Below are 10,962 nucleotides of genomic sequence, written 5' to 3'. Positions count from 1 at the left end.
AGAATCTTCATTAAGAAACATCTTTTTGTCTTAGATAAGAGAGAGAATATCATTAAAAAAACCGGTAGAGGACCAATACCGCCTACTTTAGTATGTTTGTCAGACTTAACCTCAAATATGCAAATCTGGCTTTCAGGTAAAGTTCCCTATGAAGCAGAATTGAATAATTTCAAGGAAAAAATTGTTCAGGGGCCGGGTATCAATTCCGGGACCCTTCGCTTAGCACACGAATGCTCTACCGACTGAGCTACCCAGGAACTATACACAACACCGTCCCAATTTTTCCCTTTATATCCACACAACTCGAGTGGGCTGACAAGGCGCCAGAAATCCAACTTTGAGAGCACACAAACTCTGTGTGACTTGAATTGTGGTTTCCTGTTAACATATCTATAGTAACGTATATATTATGGAAATCTGGCTTTCAGGTAAAGCTCCATGTAAAGCAGACTTGAATAATTAACCTCAAATAGTTTCTTAATGCTGGGTACCAACGTTATGCTCCCAAACACATTGCAACCAGACTAAACCATACATGACCATCCGCGACAGAACTCCATACACCATCAGCTGACGAATGAAATAATAATATTAGTGTGCGTATTTTATAAGCTGTGTAGAATGTTATGATGTAATGGAATTACAACTGTAAACTGTAATTAATCACGTAAAACTTCATCAGAACAACTGGATAAATCATCTGCATCGCATGCATAGAGATAGAATCCCAAAAGTCACGCTCCACTATCGTCCAAACGGGAAGAGATCTCTCGGTCGTCCAAAGAAGCGCTGGATTGAAAATTCAACTGTGAGATCGTAACAGCCCATTTGGCCTAATACTCGAAGGGAAGAAGAAGAAGAAAAAGAAGAAGGTTTATGAAACTGAATTAACTCAAATAATAAAATTATTAATAATTTCAAGGGAAAAATTGTTCCGGGGCCGGGTATCGATCCCGGGACCTCTGGTTGAACGTACCAGCGCTCTTACCAACTGAGCTACCCGGGAACTCCATCCGACACTGTCTCAACTTTTCAGTTGGTAAGAGCGCTGGTACGTTCAACCAGAGGTCCCGGGATCGATACCCGGCCCCGAAACAATTTTTCCCTTGAAATTATTCAAATCTGCTTTACAGGGAGCATTACCTGAAAAACTAGATTTGCATAATATATACATTACTGTGTACGTTAACAGAAAACCACAATTCCAAGTCACACAGAGATTGTGTGCACTTGACGTGGGTCTCTGGCGTTTCGTCAGTCCACGCGAGTTGTATGGATATAAAGGGAAAAGTTGAGACGGTGTCGGGTGGAATTCCCGGGTAGCTCAGTTGGCAAGAGCGCTGGTACGTTCAACCAGAGCTCCCGGGATCGATACCCGGCCCCGGAACAATTTTTCCCTTGAAATTATTCAAATCTGCTTTACAGGGAGCATTACCTGAAAGACTAGATTTGCATAATATATACGTCACTGTGTACGTTAACAGAAAACCACAATTCCAAGTCACACAGAGATTGTGTGCACTCGACGTGGATCTCTGGCGTTTCGTCAGCCCATGCGAGTTGTGTGGATATAAAGGGAAAAGTTGAGACGGTGTCGGGTGGAGTTCCCGGGTAGCTCAGTTGGTAAGAGCGTTGGTACGTTCAACCAGAGGTTCCGGGATCGATACCCGGCCCCGGAACAATTTTTCCCTTGAAATTATTCAAATCTGCTTTACAGGGAGCATTACCTGAAAGACTAGATTTGCATAATAAAATTATTTTTTGTGAGTTTAGTAATATTAGGTAATATGTGTTTATACGACAGGCCAATATGAGCAAATGCTGGGTAACTATCCGTGCTGGATCCTGGACTAATTTCACCGCCATTATCACCTTCATCTCATTCAGACGCTAACTAACCTGAAATGTTGATACAGCGTCGTAAAATAATCCACTAAAAAAAATATAATAATACCTTTGTTTGAAAATTTCGTAACTCTGTAATGTCCAATAGCAAGAAATGAAAAATTATTTATTTATTTATTTATTTATTTATTTATTTATTTATTTATTTATTTATTTATTTATTTATTTATTTATTTATTTATTTATTTATTTATTTATTTATTTATTTATTTATTTATGTCTATAACAGGACAAAGCCCCAATTACAATAGACAGCATAGATAAGGTTGTTTGAATTGACAGCTGGTGCCCGTGAACACTTGTAGTTAGCAATAATTACAGTATCATTATAATTACCTAAATTAATCTCACCAGAGGTTTTGATTTACCTAGAGAAAATCAAAACTCAAGTGGGATTTAATCGACTATTACACTATTAGAAGAAAATATATAAAGATTAGAAGAAATAACGTATTTACTCCAATACAAATAAAAATCATTGGCTTACTAAAATACCAAACTGTCTTGAAAATGTATTATTGTACCATCTCATCATTATAAATATTCCGCTAGATGGCAGCAGTGTGTTATGATCAGCTGTTCTTTTGTTAAACGTTGCGCCAACTAAACAATCTTCATTGAACTCTATGGACCATTACTAGTCAAGAAGGCTTTGTTGATTAAGTTTCATTTTTATTAAAACAGTTGCATTCCACTTCAATCTATACTAATAATAAATCTGTAGCCAAAATTTTTCTGGTAATTTTCGATTTTCCAAAAATAATTGGTCCTAACATATACAATTAACCACCCTGAAACCGAAAATCGCTTTTTTGAAATTTTTGTTTGTATGTCTGTCTGTCTGTCTGTCTGTCTGTCTGTCTGTCTGTTACCTTTTCACGCGATAATGGCTGAACGGATTTCGATGAAAATTGGAATATAAATTAAGTTCGTTGTAACTTAAATTTTAGGCTATATGGCATTCAAAATACATTTAAAAGGGGGGTTATAAGAGGGCCTGAATTAAATAAATCGAAATATCTCGCTTATTATTGATTTTTGTGAAAAATGTTACATAACAAAAGTTTCTTTAAAAATAATTTCCGATACGTTTTATTCCTTGAAAAATTTTGATAGGACTGATATTTAATGAGATAAATGAGTTTTAAAATTAAAATAACTGCCATCTAAGGCCGTGTAATGAATTAAAAAACAAATGACTTCGTCTATAAGGGGCCTTGGACAGCAACAATCGAAAGCTATAAAAGATAGCCTACAGATAATGTTTCTGTGTTTGTATGAAGTAATATCAGAAGCTAAATTAACCGATTTGTATAATTAATTATTAATTCACCATTGGAAAGTGTAGTTTCTCTAGATGGACATAATGCTATAATGTTATTACAGTAACTTCTGAGTGAATCGAGGACAGGTAAGATTAAAATAGCTTCTTATGCACAGAAAACTTGATAGGCTATTCTGTACATTCGTTTCCTGTATTTCCTAAAATAATTTTTATGACCAAATGAGTGGTCTCTGGATCAAAATGATCGCATTTTAATTATGCAAATACAATTTAAATTAAGTAACATAATAAACGATTTATCCTTATATCAAACACGAATGTTCCCTGGATCAAACGTCCTATTTTAATTATGTAATTACTTTATATTTATTTCTAACAGGTGCAGCGGAGCGCACGGGTACGGCTAGTTAATATATATATATATATATATATATATATATATATATATATATATATTAAACAATCTCTGATACGTGACTATCCATAATTTCATACAGCAGGAGCTATAACATAACCCAAATAATATAAACAAGATAAATGATACAAAAGTTTTAGTTAAGGATGATGACTTAATAAACATGAATCATTTTAAAATGTACAATTGGACGGAGTTAAGCAATAATAGACCAAGCGCCAAAGAACTGTTTCGAGATATTGGTCATTGAAATAAATCTGTTTTTTTTATATAAAACATTTTATGCAAGAAGTATTATAACATTCATACTATTACAAAAAATAGCACGAATAATACCAAGAAAGACTAACCTATTTTTAATAAGAGACCAGCAGTTGAATTAATATTTCAAAGCAAAATAAATAAATGAATTTTATGCAATAAACGAATTTTTGCTTATAAATAGCAGCAAAATTCAGATATCGCATTCTTTATTTTTTCCCAGTTAAATTAGCCTGCCATCCATCAACAGATTTGTGCAGATAACTCTTTCTTTTCCAAATTGTCGGTTGGTCTATTATTGCGAAACTCAGTCCAATTATCGAAAGTACAATGTTGGCAAACAAAGAAACAAATGCTAAGGAGATGATAAAAACAAACAAATGCTAGGGAGGTGACAAAAATTGTAAGATAAGCAGCCATGATTGGTTGAAACACGTCGTTCCGTGCCGTTTTATTGGTCAAAAGTAGTATGACGTAATAAAAGCGTAATATTCTGTCTAAACATCATTAATCGCTGTGATAATGTCTGTGTTACGATTACGTCATTCTTAATTACGAGAAAACAAAGTTCCATTCATTAAAAAATTTAGAAAATAGTGGCTGGAAAATATTTAAAAGACCACGACAATACGGAGGACTTCAATATAGCAGTCGAATAGCTGTAGAGCATAAGGTTTTCTGATTCGTCTTAATCTTGATGATTTTGACGTATTAGCACAGTCTAGTAAATAAAGTCACGAAGCTTGAGTTGTGAGGGTGCTAGGAGCAATAGACTGTACCGGTATTATTTCGCATTGTCTGCAATGAGGCGATAGTAGCGATCCTAGTGGTTAGCAACTATCTATGGATGCATATTTACTATGTATTGAGCTTCGTGACTAGATACTAGACTGGGGTATTAGAAGTTTGGGAATAATCAGCCCCCCTTTATCGACCGATGCTCAGTCTTCCGGGTAGGCCTACTCTCTTGTAAGGGATTTGACGAGTTTCATAAAAATCCAGATTGTCATGGCTTTACTAATTTTTGGTATGTCCTATGAATCAAATAGAAGAGGTGCACACGGCCAAACAAAACTCGTGAAGTTCACGTTCTTGTATGGTTCTCTTTGAGATTACGATGATGGATTGGTAGTCAAGCAGAATGTTTCTTTTTATAAGCGGCGCTCGGGATGGGTAAAGCACGCCGATGGAACTGTTTGATGGATTGATTGGCTCTACAATCCTACGCCCTACACCCCAACTTCTAATGCCAGCTCTTCATTCGTAAGCTTCAATTCGCGGTCATGGAACTAGATATCGAGAAAGATTCTCAATCCTTTGTACACACTTTACAGTATGGCAATAAGTGATCAAATTCCATTTGCTTGTTATAGGCCTATAAAACAGAGTATAAACTGAGTTGTAACTGAAACTGTATTTCGAAATTTGACGGAAAAAGATTTTCAAGATCCTTGATACGCTTAGACCATTCAATAATTGAAGAGAAATGAATAGGTATAACCTAAAGTAATATGATTGGCTATGTATCATATTTTGTAGACATATGTACATTGGCAACATTGATCATTCTTGTACTGCATATATTTACCAAAGTAAGCAGACCTAATACTGAGACTCCGAGAACGGATGGTGGGGATTCATGACGTAATAGATTCAAAGTGATTTTATTTTAGTAACTCAAAAAGAACGCGTTTATGTGGCTTCATTTTCTGCCGTCATAGTAAAGTCATTTTTGTCAAGTTCATAATTTCTCATGTTAATTCAGTAACTCAAAAAGAATACGTTCATGTGGTTCTGTTACTTTCGTTGTTGCCATTGTAAAAACATTGTTGTTAAGTATATCATTTCTCATGTTAATTCAGTAACTCAAAAAAAATGCGTTCAAGTCATTTCATTTTCTGTTACTTTTGTTGTTCCATAGTAAAGTCATTGTTGTTAAGTATATCATTTCTCATGCTAATTCAGTACCTCAAAAAGATTGCGTTCACGCGGTTTTATTTTCAGTCACTTTTGTTGTTGTCATAGTAAAGTCATTGTTGTTAAGATCACCATTTCTCTTGATAATTCAGTAATTCAAGAAGAATGCGTGCATGTGGTTTTATTTTATGTCACTTTTAATGTCATAGTTAAGTCATTATTGTAGAGTTCTTCATTTCTCTTTTAATTCAGTAACTCAAAAAGATTGCGTTCATGTGGTTACATTTTCTGTAGTTAGTGGTCATAGTAAAGTCAATGTTGTTAAATTTATAATTTATCTTTTTAATTCAGTAACTCAAAAAGATTGCGTTCATGTGGTTACATTTTCTGTAGTTAGTGGTCATAGTAAAGTCAATGTTGTTAAATTTATAATTTATCTTTTTAATTCAGTAACTCAAAAAGATTGCGTTCATGTGGTTACATTTTCTGTAGTTAGTGGTCATAGTAAAGTCAATGTTGTTAAATTTATAATTTATCTTTTTAATTCAGTAACTCAAAAAGATTGCGTTCATGTGGTTACATTTTCTGTAGTTAGTGGTCATAGTAAAGTCAATGTTGTTAAATTTATAATTTATCTTTTTAATTCAGTAAGTCAAAAAGATTGCGTTCATGTGGTTACATTTTCTGTAGTTAGTGGTCATAGTAAAGTCAATGTTGTTAAATTTATAATTTATCCTTTTAATTCAGTAACTCAAAAAGATTGCGTTCATGTGGTTACATTTTCTGTAGTTAGTGGTCATAGTAAAGTCAATGTTGTTAAATTTATAATTTATCTTTTTAATTCAGTAACTCAAAAAGAATGCGTTCATGTGGTTTTATTTTGTCACTTTTGTTGTTTCATAGTAAAGTCATTGTTGTTAAGATCACCATTTCTCTTGATAATTCAGTAACTCAAAAAGAATGCGTTCATGAGGTTTTATTTTCTGTCACTTTTGTTGTTGTCATAGTAAAGTCATTGTTGTTAAGATCATCATTTCTCTTGATAATTCAGTAATTCAAAAAGAATGCGTTCATGTGGTTTTATTTTCTGTCACTTTTGTTGTTTCATAGTAAAGTCATTGTTGTTAAGTTCATCATTACTTTTGTTAATTCAGTATCTGAAAAAGAATGCGTTCATGAGGTTTTATTTTCTGTCACTTTTGTTGTTTCATAGTAAAGTCATTGTTGTTAAGTTCATCATTACTTCTGTTAATTCAGTAATTCAAAAAGAATGCGTTCATGTGGTTTTATTTTGTTACTTTTGTTGTTTCATAGTAAAGTCATTGTTGTTAAGTTCATTTATCTTGTTAATTCAGTAACTCACAAAGAATGCGTTCATGAGGTTTTATTTTCTGTCACTTTTGTTGTTTCATAGTAAAGTCATTGTTGTTAAGTTCATCATTACTTCTGTTAATTCAGTAATTCAAAAAGAATGCGTTCATGTGGTTTTATTTGTTACTTTTGTTGTTTCATAGTAAAGTCATTGTTGTTAAGTTCATTTATCTTGTTAATTCAGTAACTCACAAAGAATGCGTTCATGAGGTTTTATTTTCTGTTACTTTTGTTGTTTCATAGTAAAGTCATTGTTGTTAAGTTCATCATCACTTCTGTTAATTCAGTAATTCAAAAAGAATGCGTTCATGTGGTTTTATTTGTTACTTTTGTTGTTTCATAGTAAAGTCATTGTTGTTAAGTTCATTTATCTTGTTAATTCAGTAACTCACAAAGAATGCGTTCATGAGGTTTTATTTTCTGTCACTTTTGTTGTTTCATAGTAAAGTCATTGTTGTTAAGTTCATCATTACTTTTGTTAATTCAGTATCTGAAAAAGAATGCGTTCATGAGGTTTTATTTTGTCACTTTTGTTGTTTCATAGTAAAGTCATTGTTGTTAAGTTCATCATTACTTCTGTTAATTCAGTAACTTAAAAAAATTGCGTTCATGTGGTTTTATTTTCTGTCACTTTTGTTGTTTCATAGTAAAGTCATTGTTGTTAAGTTCATCATTACTTTTGTTAATTCAGTATCTGAAAAAGAATGCGTTGATGTGGTTTTATTTTCTGTCGCTTTCCCCCCCCCCTCGCTGTTATTTATACTCGCTTTAACATCTTTGGTCATATCGCGAGTTAATCTTTGGTTGAAATCCGAAGGCCTATGTACTATTGTTGAGACTGGTTCTATTGTTGTGAATTAGATGGCGACTGTATATGTATGACTGATTTGTTATGAATATGATTTCGGCGATGAATGAGGCCGTGATTTTCAGGGATGTTGTGGCCCGAATTTCCTGGCATTTGCCTTACAGTTGAGGAAAAACCCTGAAAAACCTCAACCAGGAAATTCAACCCGACCGGGAATCGAACCCGGACCCTCTGCGTAAGAGACCAGCATGCTGACCCCTACACCACAGAGGTGGGCGACTGTCACTTTTGTTGTTGTCATAGTAAAGTCATTGTTGTTAAGTACATCATTTCTTTTGTTAATTCAGTAACTCAAGAAGATTGCGTTCATGTGGTTACATTTTATGTCGTCATTGTGGCCATAGTAAAGTCAATGTTAATGAATTTAAATACTATTATAGTCACAATCATGCCATGGTATGGGAATCGAACCTGCGACTTCCTGTACTCCGGTCAGGCGCTCTACCACTGAGCTATCAAGTTCGTCTCACGTCAAAGGCTCGGAATTATATTTTCATACTGGCGACTCTGTTATAGAGTACTGTCCATAGCGTTTGAACTAGTCAGCACTGCTTATGGGTTGAAAGAAACTTTACAAATTTACATTTATGTAACATATGTCACATCAACGGACGTGTATACGTCACCAAACATCGTAAGATGAAGATTACAAAAGTCAATGTTGTTAAATTTATAATTTCTCATTTTTATTCAATAACTCTAAAAGAATGCGTTCAAGTGGTTTTATTTTTTGTCACTTTTGTTGTTGTCAACAGTAATCTCACTAGACGTTTTGATTTATCTAGAGAAAATCAAAACTCGAGTGGGATTTAATTGACTATTACACGATTAGAAGAAAGTATATAAAGATTAGAAGTAACGAAGTACTCCAATACAATAAAATATTAATTGACTTACGAAAATACAACTGTCTTCAAATGTACTATTGTACCATCTCAACATAACAAATATTACGCTAGATGCATGCTAGATGGCAGTAGTGAGCAATGCCTTCTCGTCGAGAAGTTCTCCATCTATACACGATGGCAATGTTACTAATCAAGAAGGCTTTGTTGATTCAGTTTCATTTTTATTATTAAAACAGTTGCATTCCACTTCAATTATCCGAATCCCAGTAATCAACGTCACTTGACAGATGATTTTCAATAAATCTTAATATTAAACAATCTCTGATACGTGACTATCCACAATATCATATAGCAGAAGCTGTAACATAACCTAACTAATATACACAAGTGTTAGAAAAGTTTTAATTAACGACGATGACATAAAAAATAAACATGAATAATTTTAAAAGGAATAATTATTGAATGTACAATTTTCAAATTTGAATATGGTTGGTGGTTCAATTGATGTTATATTGGACGTGTGCGTAATAGAAGTGGAACTCGTTGATTTAGGCCTACATGGTGTATTCAACTTATTCAGGATTTCCGAATGGTGCTCTTCATTTATTTGTAAATCGGATTTCAGAAGATGCATAGGTATGATCAGTGATTTTTATTAATTCTTGTTCTTGAATGCCAATGCGAGTCATATTTGAAACTGCTGTGCATCGACTGGAGTGGTTTGTAATTATATATATATATATATATATATATATATATATATATATATATATATATATATATTTTACGTCCAGACCAGCGCAGTTTCAAATGTTGGCAAACAAAGAAACAAATGCTAGGGACGCGATAAAATTAAACAAATGCTAAGGACGCGATAAAATTAAACAAATGCTAGGGACGCGATAAAATTGTGCGATAAGCAGCCATGATTGGTTGAAATACGTCTTTCGTACCGTTTTATTGGTCAAAAGTAGTATGACGTAGTAAGAGTGTAATAGTCAAAGTAAAATCATTGTTGTTAAGTTTTATTTTTTGTCACTTTTGTTGTTTCATATTAAAGTCATTGTTGTTAAGTTAGTCTCCCGATCATTTCAGAAGATCTCTTAGCAGGATAAAATTATTTTACCCTCTACATTTCAAGCTCTACATGCAGCAGCTATACCAAGATGCTATGCCTATTGTTCGAAAGCATAGCAAACCTGACTTTTTTCTTTTTTTTTTTTTTTTTTTTTTTTAATTTTCACCTACAATCCACAATGACCTGAAATAGCTACTGCTTTACTCCCACATGAAAAACCCACTGATCGTTCTGACATTGTTACTTGTGTTTTCGCGTTGAAACTAAAAAACTGAAAGTGGATAGGTTCAAGAAAAAGTATTTGGCATAAAAAAACATTCAGAGGGATTATGTTTCTTTATTACGGAAGCAAATAACTTTCAAAGGTCTGTCTGAAAATACATCTGAAAAATTTTTATTTAAACGTCTAATGAACTTGGTTTGCAGCATTTGCTGCACAAGCCATTAGTAATATACTCGTATAGTCTACTTCAGAGTAACCTCATGAAAATCCACCACTAATTCTCACAGATTCTGTACATACAACATATCTAAATTAATTGTAAAAGATGTGTTCACTTTAAGTATGCACATAGATTGAGTAATGATCACTAATATGATTTCGTGTACATAAATTATAAACTTACAAAAACCGCGTATTTTTATTCACCTTCCGTCTGTAATTTAATTTCGTTCAACAAGCTTCACAAATCTGAGAAAACAATGGATATATAAATAAAGTTAATCAACTGGCAACACTAATGCATGCAGTTAGGACTGTAAAATGTTAGTGTCCTTTTTCATCTTTATTTTCGTAATTTACGGATCGAATTCATAGTCGTCACTTATAAAATGAGGAAACACTTAAGTAATGAGTGTTTCCTTAGCACTTATTTCAGATCGTATTGCAGAGACGCTACTCTTTCATATGCACTGAGCATTCCCTTGACATCGAAAGAAATATGGCAACATGGCTAGACGTGAGCGCTTTCCTACATTCAATTGTTTTCCAGCGCCTTCAAATTGTTAAATCGG

The sequence above is a fragment of the Periplaneta americana genome, chromosome 6 (assembly GCF_040183065.1).
Source record: "Periplaneta americana isolate PAMFEO1 chromosome 6, P.americana_PAMFEO1_priV1, whole genome shotgun sequence".
Classification (NCBI taxonomy): Eukaryota; Metazoa; Arthropoda; class Insecta; order Blattodea; family Blattidae; genus Periplaneta; species Periplaneta americana.
Note: the sequence above shows the minus strand (reverse complement) of the source record.